Source organism: Aythya ferina (assembly GCF_964211825.1).
Source record: "Aythya ferina genome assembly, chromosome: 1".
Taxonomy (NCBI): domain Eukaryota; kingdom Metazoa; phylum Chordata; class Aves; order Anseriformes; family Anatidae; genus Aythya; species Aythya ferina.
The window spans coordinates 145,703,846-145,719,231 of NC_140296.1; the positions used below are offsets into that span (position 1 = coordinate 145,703,846).

At 37.3% G+C, this 15,386-nt stretch overlaps 1 protein-coding gene across 12 annotated transcripts in view; it reads left to right on the forward strand.

Moving 5' to 3' along the window:
- The window catches only part of CHRM2 (cholinergic receptor muscarinic 2), a 118,411-nt gene that overhangs the window by 81,963 nt on the left and 21,062 nt on the right, over window positions 1–15,386 (forward strand). For 6 of the 12 annotated variants that reach the window (XM_084506762.1, XM_084506752.1, XM_084506758.1 and 3 more), the window contains one exon: window positions 10,568–10,688. The exons of 4 other annotated variants lie outside the window; for them this stretch is intronic. The gene's annotated coding sequence lies outside the window, so the exon portion shown is untranslated. The remainder of the gene's footprint in view (window positions 1–10,567; window positions 10,689–15,386) is intronic. 2 more of the 12 variants (XM_084506759.1, XM_084506761.1) reach the window with 1 other exon arrangement.

Genomic DNA, 15,386 nt, shown 5'->3' on the forward strand with positions numbered 1-15,386 from the left:
GCAGTTTGCATAAAACAATCTTTAGGGAAGCAAATGTGTTTAGAATATTTTCAGTAGTTCTTTCAAATGTCATCAGAGGACCAGTTATGAAAATGGATGAATTAATGAGTCAGAATGTATAGACATTCATGGGAGTTTTTCCATAACTGTGTTCCCTGCTAGATCTTTTGAAGCAAAAGAGAGGTGTTAATGATGACACAGTCTAGCTGGTATCTGTGTTAAAAACTACTAACCCAGTGTTGTCAAAACATATTATAATTGATCAAGAAAAGTAGAAATTCCTTATGATATTTTTGTTCTTCTTCTGTGTGGCTCATTATGCTTTGCAATATCTTTTCTAAAAGACAGCAAATGTTGTGAATGAGTAATGATGAGAAGTTAGGTCCTGATAGTCTCTACAATGCAAGCATCATACTGGATATAGACCTAGAGTTTTGTTACATAAATACCAGCTATTCTCCCAGTACTAGTTCCAGTATACCTAAATTTTGCTCCCTTGGGTTTGCTCTGTTCCTCAGTATTAACATATTGGAAACCTGCATAACACAATGTCACTGAGTCTGTCTACATACAGACTGATTTAAGGATGTGAAAGTAGCTTTGATTCCAGAAATTCTTAATTTATTTAATTGGCTGTACTATCTTGATAATAATAACATAATTTAGGGGGTTGGGATTAACTTTTTTATTATTTTTATTTTATTGTATTTTATTTAAGGGAAAGACTTAAGCATTTGTTTATCTGTGCAAGTATCATCCACTACCCTTTCTATAATCAAAAATAACAGCATACCCTGCTAGCTGTACAAACTAGCCATAAACCAATAACATAGTTTTAAAATCTAGTTTAAAGCTTTGTCTCACTCTTTATTTTCTTCCCGACCTGTTTCTTCTGCTATATGTAACATAACATCTCTAGCTTTCAGCTCTGCTTTACCGCACTATTTCTTGGTTTTGTTTTGTTTTGGTTTGTTTTGATTTCTTTGTCTTCTACTATTTTCCTACTTTGGTTCTTCTGTCGTCTAGCATATTCCTTACCATTTCTTCATTCTGTTCACCCCAAGATTACCACTCCTTACCATAATTTTGCTCCTCTCCTCCAGAAAGTTCAGGCTCCTTACTGCATATCTGGCACTAAATCATCCCAAACTTCTCTCTGCCCTACGGAGACACAATCATTCTTCACACTCTTTCCATCAGGTTCCCATCTCCATCTTTTATGCTATTCTTTCATCACCAATGGCTGCTTGTCACATACACTATGCATAGCAGCTGAAAACTTAACTTTTTCAGGAAGGCAGTGGAGGAATACCTCATAAAAATACTGGTTAAAAAAAAAAAAAAAAAGATTTCAGTATACACCAGACCATTCCAAACAAATATAATTTATGATCAAACATTTCAGTGATAAAAGTACAGAGGCAAGCCAGGTAAAATGATCACATGATGCTTTCCTATGAAAGAAAGTCACCAGTGCAAGCTGTCATTCTAGATAACACTTAAGGTTACAGAAAGACATTTTTTCCCACAGCAGCTGCCCTGCAGAGACCACTTTCTCAAAATAAATGAGATCTGGTAAATCCAAGATCATGATTTCAAGGTGTTAAATCTATAAGCCCCTTCTGGGGTGTGGAAGTGTATGACAAGATTCATTTACACTGTGGGTGATGAAGGGTGGTGGTTACCCTTGCATGTTTCTGTCTACGTATAGGATAGGTGCAGCTCCTCTAGAGGCAATGATCTTTACCCTTCTTCAGGACTGGAATAGCAAAACATTATAGTTTCTTATCTGGAACATTCAAATCAAAATTTATATAATTGTTGTACCTTAGTGTTTGTTTGTTTGTTTTTATTCTTCATATGAATATCTCAGGCAATTTCAAAAGTGTTTAGTGAAATATAAGATTTATTTAAATACATATTAGCGATTTTGACAAAGGATGAAAGTGCAGTGGAAAAGATTTAAGAAGAAACTACATTTTAAAATACCTGTACAACATATAGAATTAGCTGTGAGTACACAATAAAATAAAAAAGATTTAAATCTTTGTTTTCACCATTGCTAAGTTATGGAGGATTCATTAAAAAAAAAAAAAAAAAAAATGTATTGAAAAGTCTTGCATAAAGTAATGAGGTAAATTGTCTTCTGGATGAGTCATGAGCTGACCTCTTAAAACACTGTCTGAGATGTGCTGTCATCGAGGAGAAAAATCTTCTCCGGGTTTGTGAGTGTCTGTTATTACAATTATATTCAAATGTCTCCTCAAAATTAAAACTTAATAATTAACTAGCCTTCTTCTGCAAATACACAAAATTAATCTTTTCTTGCTATTCAGAAAAAGCTGAAAGCAAATGTTTTTGCTAGTTCCACAGTTTAAAGATGAATTAAAATATTAAGAAGAGAATTAAACTAACAACACAGTTGTGTGGTAAAAGCCTTCTTTTAGAATCTGATTAGAAAAACTAGGATAATTTTCCTGTCTGTTTTTTTTTTTTTTACCCATATTGCCTTCCCTCTGATATTCCTCAATGCTTTTTTACTGGATGAAAATGTCCCAGAACACTTCCATTTTACACTTTTATAGATATTATATGTTGCACGGGTCCTTTGGGGCAGTCTGAAATGTGATTCTGATCATATGCAGATCCACTGATGACATGAGGTTTATTTTCAAGCTTAGGACCAGATATTATTGAATTATACATGTATCTGAAAATGTATATAATCATTCAATGGTGCTTACAGAAATGCTTAAGCAGAATAGATATCTAACACATAGAAAAGCTGAGAGATACTAGAATCTAGCTCTGGTACAGGCTGGAAGTTCATTTTTAAAAACTAGACTTGTGAGGCTTTATCTTCCAGTAAATTGATCAAACACTGTGTGTGACTGGCCTAATTTTGCCCAGACAGGGAGAAAAGAGACAACTCTGCAGCAACCCTCTCTGCGGGGGACTGAATTCCCCTTGTGGTGATTCACTGGGAATTCAGTTGAGGCAGAAGTTACAAAGCTGCATATTGGATAAGAATACGAGGGTGTTTAAAGAAGCTACAGTGAAGAAAAACAACTTTACAATCCATTTATCAAAGTGCCTGTGTCCCTCATTTCACAGTAGGTGAGGCACTAGTATGTAAGGATTGAAGAGATTATGGAGATGGAAGTAGGGGGCTTCTTGGTTTTTGTTGCCATTTGTAGGGAAAACATTGCAAATCTGTCAGGCTCTTGCCAGTTCTTTATATTACAAGTGAAGCTCAACACTTCCTTATTTACTGTTTCACTGAACATAGCAGTATGGAATGAGGGCTCACTTACCTTTCACTCATAAAGATGAAGGAGAAGTAGAATGATAAGCATGAATCACTTCTTATTTAACAGTCTTACTTGAGCCAGTTCTGCCAGACTCACACCAACTTCATTGTATCATTTCATGGCTTTGATCCAGGTTTTAGCTCAGCTCCACTGCATTAAATGAATCCTCTTACCTTCCCTCACTCCTTTCTCAAACCCTGCTTTTTCCTTTATCTTTGAGTATTTTTGTCCTCCCTTAGTAAAAGTTATGTATGCCTACATAAGCAGGCATGGAAATGCCTACCATCAGAGATGTGTCCCAAAATCTCACCAGATCTCAGCAAGCAGAGGCTTTGTGTATCAATAGGAAAGCCCATTTCACTAGATGTCCAGCCTGAAAAGAGACAAACAAAAAGTGAACATACCTCCCACTCCATCCAGTACCTTCAGCTGTGGCATGCCATGAAGTTCTAGTGTCTTGAAGACCTCTTCTGCTTGGCACTGTGCAGTTCTGAGTGAGAAACCACCCAGGCCCTGTAGATCTTTCAAGTCTGAATTGTAAGAGAAACTTAGAGTGGGGGATAAAGATAAAATGGACAGAAGGAGGAATGAAATGGAGAAGCTGCTTGCCGTAGACATTAGTATTCAGGTGCCTGAGGTGACTTTGGTTTTAGGGGTGATGTGTTGAACCAACAATTTTCAGGGACAGAAACTAATTCCAGACAAGTTTAACCTGTCTTTGCTTTTGTTTCAAAATCCTTGTTCCTTCAAAGCTTTATGTCGTTGTAGTCAATGCCTTCTAATCATCATCCCTTCTAATATAGTGGTTCTGTCCTGACACCCTGCAAGTTCTTTCATTCTCGAGTATTTTGCAGGTTATATTTCTGTAAAAAAAATGTTCTAATCTGCCCTTGGTGTAATTAGAGCTGAACTAATTATGGAGGTATCTATTCCCTGAACATCAGTATCATTTTTGGACTATAATATAAATGGAGTGAATCTGTATACCCTCTTCCAATTTGTTGATGGATGAAAATCGGAAGAATCATGTTAACAGTTGACATGATAATACAAGAAGTCTGGCTACTTTCCTGCAAGCCTCTGTGGCTGAACTGTATGTGACCAACCTCAATGGTTCTGTGATGAGCCTTTGCACTGGAAAATGCATCTAAGCTAAATGATCTTTGCAGAGTGCATTCATGTCAAGGCCATTATACTTAGGGAGGAAACAGCTGGTCCTTCAAGGCTTGTATGTTTGGGGCCAGAGATGGACAGCTGTCATTGCTACTGATAAAAGTAATTTGGAAGGGAGGGAAAAGATACACATAATATAATAGAGATGGAGAGGGTTGGCTGTTTGATTCTATTCACCAGTATTCTGTAAGCCCATTAGGCCTGTTAAATTAGTCATTTCTGTAGTTTATACATAAGCTAGTGCTTGTTTGGAAGACAGTGCAGAGTTTAGAAACTTCCCATTTGCTTTCTTACAACATGTATGTTAACTTGCAGTAGGGCAAGGAAAGAAAAAAAGGGCTAAGGGCAAGTGTAGGGTCTGTTGCACCTGTGCTTAAAGACAATTTACTTTAATGTGAGCTGTTGTGCCTGAGGAGTTACTCTTGTGGCTGAGGATCACCAGCATAAGGATTCATTGCCATTGTAGATATTCCACTCATATTGTGTCTTGCACCGGGAAAAATCTGGAAGTGAGGCAGATCTGTGAGTCTGATCTGTGCTCCTTAAAATCACCCTCCATGGGCCTTTATATCCATCCTGAGGGTCCCTTTCTTTCAGACTTGTTGCAGTAGGCAACTGGTAATCAACAACAGGTCAGAGATAAGGAAATCAGGACAAGTAGACACTGTTTCTGATTCTGTGATCTATCTGTTATCTTCAGCTCCTAGGAATTAGCATATATCCTGGAATGGAGGCTAAAGGCTGGTAAGTACCTCTGAGAAAACCCTAGAACAGTTAGAGTGCAGCTCCAATACTAAGGGAGCCTTGATTTTTGTGTCCCCTCTGAATATTAAGCCAAGGATCTGAATTATGCTGATTCATTTTTACTCTGTAGCGTGTTTTTGTCAGACTCCTACACTGTTTTATGTACAATCATGTGGGTTGCATTTGTATTATCTGACTCCATATTAAATAAGACGAAATGTGTTCCTGCTTCCCTGACTCATTGTACCTGTGAACTTCATAGCATATCTTAGAATCACATAAATACAGAGGCACTAATTCAGGTGGAAGAAGCATCTAGAGATCTCCACTTCCTACTTCCTGCTCAAAGCAAAGTCAGTGACATACTCAGACCAGGATGCTCAGGATTTTACCCATTTAAGCTTGAAAAACTCCAGAGATTAGGCTGTACATCTCAAGGCAACTTGGTACACTGCTTTACTGTCCTCATGATGAAAGAATTTCTCCTTAAATCCCATTAAAACCTTATCCCAATTTCTCATTATCCCACCTTGCACCACTATAAAATGTCTGGCTCCATCTTTTCAGTAACTTTCCTGTAGGTACTGGCAGGCTTCTATCAGGTTACCCTAAAGCCATCTCTCCTCTATGCTGAACAAGCCCCTTAACATTCCCTCATGTGCTGTGCTCTTCAGGATATCAAATGGTATATCCTCCATTCCTGATTTTGGACCTACCTATGGCTTGCTCTCAAATTACTTTCTAAGATGCATCTCCAACAGGACAAAAATATTTTTGGACTAGACATCTCTGCTAGATGCAGAGCAAAGCACAGCTGCCCCTGGGAATATTACATTACCTCTGCTGCTGTGTATGGGTTCAGTGACTGAAGTGTAAGACCCAATCTCCAATCCATCAAGTGTCTTAGAAATTTCCTGTAGTCTCCATTTATTTATTTATTTTGAGTAAAACATATATACCACTGCCTTGTGTCTTTCCTTTTACACAGAGAGGACTTTAATTAGTGCCCTTTGTGTTAAACTATTAGAAGTGGCCACCTGTGGTATCTTGAAGTTATTCATATTTTAAGTGTTTTTTAAGCATTAGGTCTATGCCACCCAGAGATTTTCCAGCAGGGTAAGAATATTTAGTTGCCTGGCAGCTTTTCCATTACTTTACACCACAGGGGTAGCATAAAGGAACACAAGAAAAGTCAGAATCTAGTACTAATGTTTCTACTACAGGGAATATTATTTCTCCTTTTTTTTTTTTTTTTTTGGGGGGGGGGGGGGTGGGGGGGAGGAGGAGGGAGGAAGGAGGTGAGGGAGTTCAGAATATTTTCCTGTTATTTATTTGTTCTTTTGTCCAATTCACTCAGTATTTATTTATTTATTTATTTATTTATTTTAATTCAGAGAAACACTTGCCCATGGTAGTTATGCAATTTTTCTCACTTCTGTTTGCAGTAAATGAGATATTTCCATTTCATTCCAGTAGCTCTGATCCTTGCAGCTAATTCCTCAGTTTTAATTCCCAATTTATAAAGGCATGTCTGTTCTCCCTATCTTCTCCGTAGAACAGGTGAATTACAAAGATGGAATTTTATTCCTTAGTTGTTCTGCTGCTTATCACGTCTGTTCTTGTTATTACTATGTCCTTTGTTATGGTGTTTTTGCTATCCTCTGTCATTCACAAAATGCTTTTATCAGCTAAGGATTCCACATTGCTTTATGACTTAAAATGATTATATACGTAGAGATCCATTTGACCATAAACAAACTGCAATTGCCAGCCAGGTGATCTGCAACAGGTGCTTAAAAGTGGGCAAGCATTGTCCAGTAAATACTCTTGAAAAAAAGAAGCCTACAAAGTAGACTGCATCTACAGCTCTGGCATACCCATGAGCACATTGAGCCTCAACCCTCAACCCAGCCTTCTGCTTTGCAGTTTTGTTTTGCCTGAACTTATGTCTGACAACTTCTTGACAACAGTCACGGCCCTCAGTAGTTTTGTATGACCTTATGCTAAGGTGAGAAAGGGGAGTGCTATCTTTCGGAAGCAGGAAGCGCTTGGTTCAACACTATGAATGTTACAAAGGGTGTACCAAAGAAAGACTTTTCCCCTAAGTGATGAACAGAAAACATGATCCCATGGTAGTTTACAGTAAAGAACACAGGAATATAATTCTGGATCCAATAAAACAATGAACCAGGACTTATCCACAGATACCGATTCTGCTTTGTCTGTTTGTTTGTTTTTTGGTAGAAAAATCCTGAACATACCAAGAGCAACAGAAGTTTTGCTATTGGCATGCACAGTGGTTTTGACCTATTGATTTTTTCAGGGCAATATACCATGGGACTTCAGACTCTGAAACTGGTGTTTGGATGAGTAATGTAGCCTATACAGTAGACCCCTACTCTCAGCACTCTCCAAGGCAGGCTTTCATTGCCAATGTTGATGTGCAGAAATTCACAACTCACTTCACAAAAATTCTGTAATATTCTCCTGTCAGCTGCTGTTTTCATAATCACCCTGATATTTAACTCATTCTTAAGAATACAAACTTGTACAAAAATAGCATGTTTGCAGATTAGATTAGGTGAATCTAATGCAAGCAAATACTGTGTATTTTTTTTTATGAACAGAGAGCGTTGTTAGGTACAGACAGACCTCAGATTAATTCTCTGAATCTCAAAAATAAACAATACAGAGAAACAGACATCAGAGATGCTTCACACTCAACAAGTGTGCACTTTCTGATGGAAACACTGGTTATTGTTAATTAGCCAGTATAATTTGGAATACATTGGATTTGCTATCCTTTGTCTAATATTCACAGTTCTGTCCAAATCCCCTTCTGTTCATTATGACAAGAAGACATATAAACAGTAAAACGATGCATCACAGATAAACTATATCAATAAATATATCAGTAGAGGACAAAAAGGAATTATAAAATTATAAAACTACAGTAGAATATAAATTTGCATTCCATACAAACACATGCACGGATAGACAGATCATACTTTTCAGGAATTGTGGGGTTTTGATTTTCTATCTTTGGCTGTAAAGGTTCTTCTTAAGAAACCATGAAAAATATTTGTTTTAATAGCTGTTATCTGTAACCACCTTTTGTATTTTCTGGGGCAGCTATGGCCAGTATTGGTGTTATAGCAGGTCTTTGAATAAAAAAATGGATGAGGAGATAGCCAAGAAAATAGAATAAGAAAAAAAATGGCAAGGCTGTAAGAGGAAGGAAGGAAGGAAGGAAGGAAGGAAGGAAGGAAGGAAGGAAGGAAGGAAGGAAGGAAGGAAGGAAGGAAGGAAGGAAGGAAGGAAGGAAGGAAGGAAGGAAGGAAGGAAGGAAGGAAGGAAAATAAAAGAATCTTACCACCACGTGGGGAAAAATAAATAAATAAATAAATAAATAAATAAATAATAATAATAACAACAACAACACAAACAAACAAACAAAAAATATATGCCAGAGATCTCTAACATCAGGATGCATTTGCTCTTTGTTCACAGATTTTCTACATGTGCCCTATGAGAGGAACAGGCACATGGGTATCTTCTGAATAGACAAGTCATGGATGTTTTTAAGAACTATAATTATACTTGTAGTTTGAGACAAGTACATATGAAACTCTTTTGTAGGTTACGTCTCTTTGTATACCTTTGCTATGACTTACAAGTTATGAACACTATTATTCTCTAATTGTTACTTCGGTAATAGCAAGAGACTTCAGACAGTGTAAGGAACTTGCTGTGCAAGGCACTGCCCAGCTGTACAAGAGACAATCCCAGATGAAACCCACTCATAAATTCAGTGAAATTGCACAGTGGCTCATCATACCATGCTTGGTTCAAATTAAGGTATTAGAAGCTAGCAAGTACTAAAGAAAACCACAGGACAGAAGATGCCCATTGGCCCCAAAGATAATGACAAACCATGTTAATGTCAGGAGGGATGAGACCCAATCTTTGAAGTTCAATGAATAGAACACAGGAGCCTATCTGATTAATGAGGTCCTTCCCCAAGGCTTCCTGTTGCAAAGTACACAGGGGTAAATCCACATTTTGAGAGATGTACTTAACTGCAGTCTCAAGAACTGAGCTGGCAAGGAAAGGCTGTGCCTGGGTAGAGATGGATGTTCATTTTTGAGTGATTTTCATGGAAACCAAGAGAGCTTCTGGGTCACAGATATCCCTGCAGGGTGCCTGCCAGAAACAGACTTTGTTAGTGCTCCTATTGGCCCTGGTGAGGGAAACGGAAAGGGCTTCTATAAATAAGGAAATTTCACCTGCAAGCACTTGCCTTGTATCACCAATGTCTCACTCTGAAGGAAACAGACCTATCAGAGTCAGAACACTGCTACCCACTCAAAGTGGTGAGGCCAAATCGTGTGGGATGATTCTTTCATAGCTGACAAAAGCATTTAGAAATATACTCACAGACATTCAAAACACTTTTTAAACCTCAGTCCTGATTTTAAACTGCCTGGACAGGGGGAGACAAGCATAGCTTATTCACAACAATCTCTCATTCAAGTTTTCTTTTATGTTCTATATGAAAGAAAACTTTCATCTGTTTTTTCTCCCAGGAGACTTTCTACTTGCCTTTCTTGGGCCCCAAGGGGATGAAAGAGGTGAAGCCCCAAAACAGCATGTCTTGGCTGTTCAGGAACAAGAAATGACATATTGCCGTGAGCGCTCTTGAGTTCATAGGCTTAAGACAGTTCTTGAGTTCATCGGCTTAAGACAGTCATATGTGCATATCCTAAATATGAACGGTTTATCTAAAATGAAGTACTAAACTTCTTGTTGTTCCTTATCATCAATACCTTTGTGAGCTTGATTATAAGCCCCAAACATTGTTTTCTGAGCTTCATTTGCAGAAAGTAAAATCTGAAACACCTCATCACTTCCTGTAGATGTCCTTGTAAAATAAAAGCTTTTGGCTCACCCATCCACATTTACTTTATAAGCTTGACTTTTATACCAACAATAGCAAACACGGGCAGATTAAACCACTTTCTGACCACAGGAGACTGCAAAACATAACTATGAAAACCAAACATTAGTATGAAAGCCACGAACTTTTCCTCCTTTTACTATGTTGCCGTTATTCCTAGCCAAATACCAATACACTCTTTGTATCAGAATACATTGGATTGTTATTTACTTGTTCTCAGAAATCATCCTCGTTCCCACTATTGAAAGAACAGAAGGTATCTCAATCTGTGGGCAACAGGGACATAAAAAATTCAATGGAATGCCTCAAACTCAAACTGCTATTTGAGTTTGAAGTCCATGCGTATTTATACAGGAATTTAAAGCATATTGGTTCTGTTTAGTTCAGGTCAAATTGCATCAGTTTCTCACTGTCTGGAGCACTGAGCCATTGATGTAGAGCATCAAACCACCTTCACCTGTGAAGACTACAAGACAGCAAGGAGAGATTTTCCCAGGAAAAATGTAAGAGTTCTGTTCTCTTTGTCTTTTTGCCAAATCAGTAGTTGAAAATAATCATGAACTGTGTTGCCATGTTTCATTATAAACAGATTGTGTAAAAGTATGGGGCATAAATAAAGTAAATCACAAGACCCAACAGGAGTAGCTAGAAAAGACATTTATCTTGTTACCAGGAATAATAGTGTTATTTGGGAAAGCCATCTTTTGGGTGCTTGACTTTATTTGCACATGTAATATAATTCAACTATGCTATCTTTGATCTAAATGGATTACATATTTGTAATACCTACCATGAAGGTAATAAAAGAGAGAATTAATGCACTTCTTTGTAATGTGTAAGTAAGGAATTGTGCTGTATTTTTCCACATCCCTTACCTTTTTTGTCCTTTGCCTGTTTCCAACTTCTGTGAATAAATAAGACATCTCTTGTGTGAAGTCTTAGAAACATACGCAAGACCATTGGAGCAAATAAAGCAGCCATGGTACCAGTCTTTCTTTCCTTTCCATCTCAGCAGAGGGTTCCCAGGCCCCCAGGAAACATCTCATGCAGGAGTATGAGAATTAGGAAGATATGCATTTTTTTTACCTAGTTGTGCTGTCATTCTCCATTGATCACCTAGCTAATGATGACAGTCAGCATGGACTGTAAGCTGGTAACATGAGGCAGGAAGTTAGACACCATTTTGATAAATATTGGATACCGTGTTGATAAATATTTCCTTGCCATCTATTCCTGTAAGGACCAACCTTATCACACAGTCAAGCCAATGCCATTTTCATGTTTCTGTTGCACCTGTTTTCAGAAACAGCAGACCCTCACAAAATCCCCCATGGAATAATAATAACAACAACAAAAGTAATAATAATGATGATAATAATAATAATAATAATGTTAAATGTTCTTCCAAATATCTAAGAAACTGATATGACAATACAGAAAATGTACTGGCAGCAGGTTATTAAGCTGGTATTAAGATGAGGTATTCAGATAATATATTGTATCTTATGCAGAAGCCAAACTAAGTTACTTCCGGAGATTTATTTTCTATTTGTCAAAACATTAATAACTGCATAGAATCAACTTTTACTTTAGATCTTTTTCTGGAATAATTATTTTCTCAGGACAATATAAAATAGCTACCAAGAGTTTTACTACTTGGTTTATTAAAATGGTCATCATTTAGATGAAAAATCACAATCTGCTAAGATTTGAATTGTTTATAATGTTTAGAGAGGTAAAGAAGAAAGCATACCTTGAATTACATGGTCTGAATTATGCAAACCTCAGACAATTAAGAAGAGAATAAATGATGCTGTCAATGGCATGGTGGGCTGAGTGGCATTTACTTAGGATGACCAGCATCATTATGAGTGGATACAAAATTATTATAGATGTCTGTAAAGAGAGATGACTGACATTTTAAAATGTTCATTTGTGAAATAGTAAATGTAAAGAAGCAGATAATTAAATTTAAAGGGCATTTTCTAACCATAACATTAGAAAACCTAGGAGGTTAAACATTAACCTGACTGTAAACCTCTCTATTACCTCTCCCTACAAACAAAAGTGTCTGTGTTTTAACCATTCAGTGTCATTCTGTGTATCAACCATTCAATATCATTGTATTATATTTCTCAGACTAAACCACAAAGATCCCAAACTCATTAAAAATATATAAAAAATCTAATCCTAATGTATGTATGTTTTTTACATTGTCTGTCTTCCCCTTCCTCTATCTCTCCCCCACTCCAAAAAAAAAAAAAAAAAAAAAAAAAAAGAAAACAACTTGAATATTTTGAAATTGACTGAATTAGAACTGAACATCATTTGCACCTAGAAATAGGAGGAAACATCATCTCAAAGATGTTGCCTAAAGACTGGAAGGACACCAACAACTTTCAGAGACTTTCCTTATTTACTTTATGAGTCCTGATGTGAAAAAGCCTGAGAGTCACTACCTTGGACATCATTCCAGCTTGTCCCAAGGAGCCTGCTTATACTATGAAAGTCACCTGCCTGCACTTTGACAAGCCACTTTAAGATGACTGCCTGTGGATTAGGATCACACAGTTTTCTCCCTGACTGTGTGTTCTTTGTCAAGTAAGAAGGAAAAAATAACCTACTGAGAAGCAGCTATACCAAAGTATCCTAAGCCTGTTATATCATGAACTGGAAAAAATAAAATAAAATAAGGTGGGGGGTGACACAACACAATAGACATTCTTTCTCTTTTTTTTCTCCAAACATTTCCTTTAGATGTCCCTTTGAAGTCACAGTCTTATAATGTGAGTAACTGAGAACAAGAAGCTGTGAAATGTGCCTTTGAGCCATACACTTCTAAACGATTATCACAAAGCATACATGACTGGGGTACATGACATCTTCAAATCAGTGTGGTGTCACTGAGGCTTTGTTCAGTCTCAGACTCTTAGAGAAACTGAGAAACAAAAATTTCTGTAAAGAAAAATTAGGTAGATGTTCCTCTCATTCCTCCCATTCTGTTTCTACCTTCCCACCCGGTCATACCACTGCTAATGAGCACAGCAGCTGTGTTGGTGTAATTTGCTTATGAGAAAAAAATGAACATATATTACATACATTCTATATTTAATATAATTATTTACTATATATACATAAATTAGGTAAGGATACCACTTTATTTTCCCCTCAGCACTGTCATTTCTAATACTGAATATTGCCACTTCTCTGCTGTTCTATTACTATCCCTTCAATCTAACCTCACAATACACCATTCTTTTTACTTACTAAATAGAATTTCTTCTCAGATGGATCTGATTCACTTCAGAGTCAAACACAAGTTTTGGCAGAGCACCTCAGTCTTGACTGGCTACATGTGATGCTCTACTCACAGATCTGATGCATTTCTCATTCAAAACAATTTCCATTACTTCTCTTACATAACATATAGGGTAGTAATATATAGGGTACAGTGCTCTAGTATTAATTCTCATCAAACAAGGAGCAAAACTGGCTCTCATGATTTTGGAACCGTCAGTCCTGAAGTAACAGTTTCTTGCAAAATTCAGAAAAAAAAAAAAAAAAAAAAAAAAAAAGATAAAGGTTAGGAAGGATAGTTTCTATAAGCTGTATGGAAGAACTTATTCTCATCATCACCCAATATTTATTTCAAGTGGGAGGATAGCACCATAGTGTGTCATCACAGCATCAATTCCTGCTAGACCCTCTAGGAGGTTTCTGTAAGACTGCATGAGCCCTTTCACCTTTCTGCATTTGGAATTATTCAGAGGAATGGGAGCTGGGCACTGCCAGCAAAAGGAAGAAGCTAAAGAAAAATGAGAAGATGAGGAAAACAATACAGTGTAACCTAAGAAAATGTGACAGTGTGACAGACTGATCTGAACTGCAGAATAGTGAAGAATATGATGAGAAAAGTGAGAGAGGCTGAAGGGGAACCAAGTGCTGCACTAGGCTGAAAGTTAAAAAAAAAAAAAAAAAATGAAGCTACAAGAAAAGAGTGATGTGGGTCTGTCTCAGAACATAGACTACAGTCATATCTGAGGGAGAAGTGTCCATGTTAAGGAGAGGAGAGGAGATGTGGGTCAGCACTTAGTAATACAGCAAGCAGGGAAGGGATGGAGACACAAAGACAACTCAAATCCTCAGGACGTGACTCTATGGAAAGCTGCAGCTGTTCCGTGGTGCTGAGCTGTGCCTCTGCCAACTCATCTGAGACAGCAGGGACATAGTGTTCTGGACACCAGGCTGCAGGGGTCCCAGGAGTTCAGTAACACATCTCCTTCACTGTTTACTTCATGTAATTTCTTTCAATTGTATGTTTGCATGACTTGTATTCACAAGGGATCACAAGCAAGAATACAGAAATCCTAAAAAAATGCAATTTGCAATGGTTTCAGCCCCTCTGAAATAAGCTTTACCTTGAGATAAATACCTAAATCCTGCTGGTATTATCTGAATCGCATACCGTTTGGAGGCAGACCCATCACAGAATTGATTGTCAGGGGTCCTGGATCTAAAATCATGGCTTTTTTGCAGAACTGAACAAGAAAAGAATGACAGGGAAAGAGGGAAGTAAGTTAATATCCACACCATAAATATCAGCATAGGAAACAGCAATAGCAATCTACAGAGTGAAAAATCATCTCTATAGAAAAACTGAATATATTACTATTCGTAATTAGGGAATGAAGTATAACTTTAAATAAATCATTTCAACCTCCTTCTCCAAAGAGATTATGGTGATCAAGTCTCAGTAAATGACAGCAGGATATAAGAAATGAAATGTTTGAATGACTTTTGGAGGTGAAATTTCAGATCCTCAAGTCACTCAATGCTTTGAGACTTTTGCTCAATAAGCAAGAAACATAAGGGACTGCTCATCAATGTCTCCATGGGCTGGCATGGAATAACACAGGCAGCTACTGAAACTAAGCAGAAAACTTTTTTTTTTTTAATCTGTGTGAAACTTTCTTAATATTTTTGTTATTGTTATTTTGTTTTTTTATTGGTATTTTGTTTTGTTATTGAACCATAGAATCATTAGGGTTGGAAAAGACCTCCAAGATCACCTGGTCCAACCATCCCCATACCACCAATATCACCCACTAGACCATGTTCCTAAGCACCAGATTCAACTTTTCCTTCAACACCCCCAGGGACGGTGACTCCACCACCTCCCTGGGCTATGCCCAGCTCCCCAC